We start from the raw sequence: 5,936 nt of genomic DNA, 5'->3' as shown, positions 1-5,936 counted from the left end.
ATTTTTCCATAGTTACATGATTCATATTTTTTTCCTCACCTCCTCCCTGCCCCCTTGTAGCCAATGAGCATTTCTACTGGGTTGTACATGTATAGATCAAGAACTATTTCTATATTATTAATATATGCAACAGTCATCTTTTAGAGTCTACATCCCCAATCACATCCCCATTGAACCATGTGATCAAGCAAATGATTTTCTTATGTGTTTCTATTCCCACAGTCCTTCCTCTGGATGTGGATAGCATTCTTTCTCATAATTTCCTCAGAATTGTCCTGGATCGTTGCATTGCTGCTAGTAGAGAAGTCCATTATGTTCATTTGTGCCACAGTGTATCAGTCTCTGTGTACAATGTTCTCCTGGTTCTGCTCCTCTCACTCTGCATCACTTCCTGGAGGTCTTTCCAGTTTACATGGAATTCCTCCAGTTCATTATTCCTTTTAGCACATTAGTATTCCATCACCAACAGATACTACAATTTGTTCAGCCATTCCCCAATCGAAGGGAATCCCCTCATTTTCCAATTTTTTGCTACCACAAAGAGGGTGGCTATAAATATTTTTGTACAAGTTGTTTTCCCCCTTATTATCTCTTTGAGGTACAAACCCAGCAGTGGTATGGCTGGATCAAAGGGCAGACAATCTTTTAAAGCCCACTGGGCATAATTCCAAATTGCACTCAAGAATGGGTGGACCCAATTCACAACACAGTAGTGCATTGGAGTCCCAATTTTGCCACATCCTCTCCAACATTGATTACTTTGCTTTGATTTAGAACCCTTTTTCATGTGCTTATTGATAATTTTGATTTCTTCATCTGAAAACTGCCTATTTGTGCCCCTTGATCATTTGTCAATTGTGAATGGCTTGATTTTTGTACAGTTGATTTAGTACCTTACAAATCTGAGAAATTAGACTTTTGTCAGAGGTTTTCTCTATAAAGGGTTTTTTCCCTAACTTGTTGCTTCCCTTCTAATTTTGGTTGCACTGCTTTTTGTACAAAACCTTTTTAATAATTAATTGTACAAAACCTTTTAAATTAAATTTAATTGAATTTTAATCAAAATTATTCATCTTATATTTTGTAATATTTTCTATCTCTTGCTGGGTTTTAAATTCTTTGATTTTCCATAGATCTGACAGGTACACTATTCTATGTTCACCTAATTTACTTATAGTTTCCTTCTTTATATTTGTCATTTACCCATTCTGAATTTATTTTGGTGTAGGGTATGAGATGTTGATCTAACCTAATCTTTCCCATACTCTTCTAATTTTCTCAGCAGTTTTTTGCCAAATAGTGTATTTTTGTCCCCAAAATAACATATAATGCTGGTATAAATATTTCTCCTGGTTCTGTTCACTTTGGTCTTCATCATATTATATAGGTCTTCCTAAGATTTCAATGAAACCACCCATTTGTCTTATGGCCCAACAATATTCCAACATGGAAGGAATCTTCATATAACATAATTTGTTTAGCATTTACCCAATAGGTGGGCAGTCCCTTAATTTACAATTGTTTTGCTCCTATGGAAAGAACTGTTCTCAATATTTCTGTACACGTGGATCTTTTCTTCTTTTTTGATCTCTTTGGGATATATTGCCTAGTAAGTGTTATTGCTAGATCAAAGAGTTTGTATGCACAATTTAATGACTCTGAACATATAATTTCCAATTGTTTTCCATAACAGCTGGACCACTTCACATCCCCACTAACAGTGTGTTAGTGTGCCTCTTAGCAAAAAACCTTTCAATCAGTCATTGCATGCTGACCACCTAAATATTGCAAATGCCTGGGGTTTGCAATTTAGAAACTAAGAGGATCATTTCTCTTAATGATATACACATTTTTTTCTCAGAATTTTCCAAATCTTCCTTATGCTTTAACAGATTTTGTCCAGTACTTCTATCGCGCTTTCTGAAGTGTTTTGAATATTAAGGGATTTTTTGCTCTGCATTCAAACTTTGTGACATGACTTTGTTGTCTTCCTACTCATCAGAAAATCATGCTTTTTGCTACTCATCAGTGTGGAAGTTGTTTGGAGCATGGTATCTGGAATTTCCACTTTCAATTCTTTCAATATCTAAATTCTGTGCAGTGAGAAAAGTCAAATGATTTACAGAATGCTGAGGAAGAGTAATTGCACTTTCTGACAATTCCAGATTACCTCCAATTGGGCTGTCTACTTGTAATATGGCTTCTCAGTGCTGACCTTTCTTGAGGGGTTTCATAGAATAGCTTTAACAGCCAAATTTTGGTTAGGAATTTCTGCCATCATGATGGCATTGCTGACTCCATTGTGCCAGGGATAGGAATGAGATTCCACTGCTGGTGACTAACTTGGCCATTTTTTCTGAGGAATATGCCTGCAGTCCAATGTTGCATTATATACTTGTTTGCTAAGTTCCAGGGAAAAAGAGCACTATTTGAAACTTACAGGAGGTGCTTTAAAGGCAAATAAAAGGATATTTTTTATGCACAACAAATATATGACACCTGTTACTCCAAGATGTCATAGAGGCTAAAAATATATAGGGGCTCAAGATAATTTAAATAAATGCTATCATTAATCCCATAGACATATTTTGGGATTTTAAGGGAGCTAAGAGAGTCCTCCTTTTTTCAGTAATATTTTGGTTTTTTCCCCAATTGCATGTAAAAACAATTTTTAACATTCATTTAAAAAATTTCAAATTCCAGTTTTTTCTCTCCCTAAAATAGTAAGCAATTTGATATAGGTTATACATGTGCAAAAGAAATCCTTCTTAACTCAAGTCAGCATGGAGTGAAATTGCTATACCAGATCCTCTGTTGACACCATCAGCAAGAATCCCAGGCTCTGGTGGCATGACTATGACATTTCTGAGATGACATTACTTCGTTCTTTTCCTTCATTTCAAGAGTAGGAATCTTGTCATTGGATTCTTTTTTTGTTTTAAACCCTTACCTTCTGTCTTGGAATTAATATTGTGCTTTGTTTCCAACATAGAAGAGTTGTAAGGGTTAACAGGGTTAAGTGACTTGCCCAAGGTCATAGACCTTGGAAGTTGGAAGTATCTGAGGCCAGATTCAAAACCAAGATCTCCTATCTTTAGGCCTAACTGTCTCCTTGTTACTGGAATCTCAATAAAACTGGTTTTCTTTCATGAAAATTCAAATTCACCCAATTTAATGAAAATTGTGAGTGTCTTTCTCTTTGTCCTATGACTAGCAATCTAGAAAAATTCATGTTATGTGAGTACTGCTTTCAAAAAATCTGATATCCCCAAATACGGTCTTTACAAAATAGATAACAATATTCAGTAACTATTAATTTCACGGCTTCTCTTTAACAGAGGACTCCCTGAGGGTGATTCAGGAGAATCTATTTATGAAAGCTCAACCTAACTATAATTGTTACAGTGGTATAGAAAAAGTACATCTTTGCATGGTTCCATTAGTGTAGAGAAAATCAGTACTCCGAATTAGCATGGCTGATTTAAACATTTGAAATCTACTTTCAAGTATCAGAAATATGTGCTCTATAGACTAAATTCAGTCTTATTTTGAATTAAATATTTTGGGCATTTTCTTCATAAAACACATAGTTTTTGATACATAGCATCTTTCTAATGAATAGGATATTTTTTTTTTCAACTTACAAGAATAAAAAGTGTTGCTCTGCACAAAAGATATCTTTCCTTTGGGTTGTTTTTGCACTTTCTCTCCTTCCCTCCCACAATGGCTTCCTGAAGAGTCATCTACCTTAACAAAGGTGTATGAGAACCAGATCTGATACCCAATGTAACCAATTAATAATAAAACCTTAGAAACAACAAAACCTACTGGCATGGGTCACAATCTTATGTGCTGAGGATCTTATTACCATCTGATACACAACTAGATGAGCTAAGTGAGCACTTTTAATGGGAGAAAATATAACAGAGCTACATTAACCATTGACCTATAACATCGAAATCAATGTTATTCCCTTTCTTCTAAAAAGAAATATTAACATATATTTCTAAAGGCAAAAAAATCATCAGATAACTGGGAAAATTCAGGGGGGGGATTATATTAAAAGCATTTATTAAGACTGGTAATGCTATATAATTGTGATTTCCCTAAATATATTCATCTGCATTTGGATTCAAAATGGTATAATTTTAGAACAGAAAAATGACAGCTGATATTTATATCACACTTTAGTTCTCAAACATCCAGCCCAATCTTTTCATCTTACAGATCATAGGTGACAATCACAGAATGATTGTTTAGAGACAATGAAGTAGTGGCAAGAACATAGCATTTGGAGTCCAAAGACCTGAGCACCATGACCAGCTCTGCTGTTTTCCACCTGTATGACATGGGGCAAATCATTTAACCTCTCTGGGTCCTGTTTCCTCATCATCCAAAGGAGGAATTAGACTAAATGACTGTTAATACCTGATGATTCCTAGTTGGGGAGCCTTTTCTGAGTTTCAGTATCCAGAAGGCAAATTCAAGCTATCTGTGAGCCCTACCCCACTCCCATTACTAGAGAGAGTTGAGGGAGAAAGTGCTTGCTTTGGGTGGCTGGACAGAGGGGTAGGGCATGCAAAAAATGTCCTCAGGCATTAGTAAGAGAGGGAACAGAGCAGCTCCCTGAGTTCCAGCTCTGCACGTGTGCCACATCTTTGCCAATGCTGCCTTATGTGATTATTCTTAGAAAATGTAATCATATTTTTGAGCTTTGGAAAACATAAATGAGATAGTGATTCTTATGAGAGCCAGGGACTGTTCCTACTGCTATACCCATTGTTTGTGAGTTGTTTTGGGGTCCTAATTCTGTCATACAGTACAATAACTATTTCTACCAGCTCAGTTATCTGAAAATTTGATAAACCTTTACACATTTATACAATCCTTAATAACAGATTTATAAGAGATAAACAGATAAACAAATAACAGATAAACAATAACTTAATAACAGGGACAAGGATGAATTCCTGGAACATTATACTTGAACTTCTAGCCAAGCTGACTTCGATCTATTAATCACTGTTCTTTGGTCTGGGTCAGACAATCAGTCTGAAGTTCACCTACCATCAGTTAACAAACATTTATTAAACACCTACTATGTACTAGCTACTGTTCTAGGCCCTAGGGATACAAATATAAAGAATGAAAAAATTCATAATCAAAATGAGCTTATACATACACTTACTATAAATATATAAATATATGCAGATGTAAACAAAATATAAAATATATTTAAGTTAAAAAATAGAACTTTATGTGATTTTCATTTATATCTAGTAAATGAGTAAAACAACTACAAAGTGCTTTATTATCACAAAACACTTTCTATATATTAATATATGATTCTCAGAAGCCTCCTGGAGTGTTCACAGGTTCTAACAATATTGTTTACTCCATTTTACAGATAAGGAAACTGAATCTTGGTGCGGCTAAATGACTTACCCAAAGTTACTCAGCCAGTGGCAGAAGAGGGACTTAGAGATGTTATCACAGTATAAATATTTATAGGGAGTTTCTGTTCTTGCATCTGTAGGTTTTAAGCACTTTTTAATCCTATTTCATATCTACTGTCGGGTGGGCCAGCCTCCCACAGGAGATGGGGTCTTGAAGGTGGGATGGTGTTGGCGGAATGATGGATGGGACATAGCTTTCACATTCAACCCACAGCACAGGTTTCACAGGATAAACTGTTCCACCTTGGCCGAGGCCTGGCTTTATTTTATACCCTCATGATCACACATCTATTTGGCACACAGTTTCATTCTCAACATACATGTTTCCATAGAATATATATATATATATATATATATATATATATATATATATATATATATATATATATATATATATATGTACACTGTGTCAAAACTTAAATTAGTAGTTAATCTACGATAAAAGCAAGACTTGTTATGACCAAGATACTCAGTTTTCAT

The sequence above is a fragment of the Monodelphis domestica genome, chromosome X, assembly GCF_027887165.1.
Source record: "Monodelphis domestica isolate mMonDom1 chromosome X, mMonDom1.pri, whole genome shotgun sequence".
NCBI classification, from domain to species: domain Eukaryota; kingdom Metazoa; phylum Chordata; class Mammalia; order Didelphimorphia; family Didelphidae; genus Monodelphis; species Monodelphis domestica.
The sequence above is the reverse complement of the archived record's forward strand: the minus strand, read 5'-3'. Positions refer to the sequence as shown.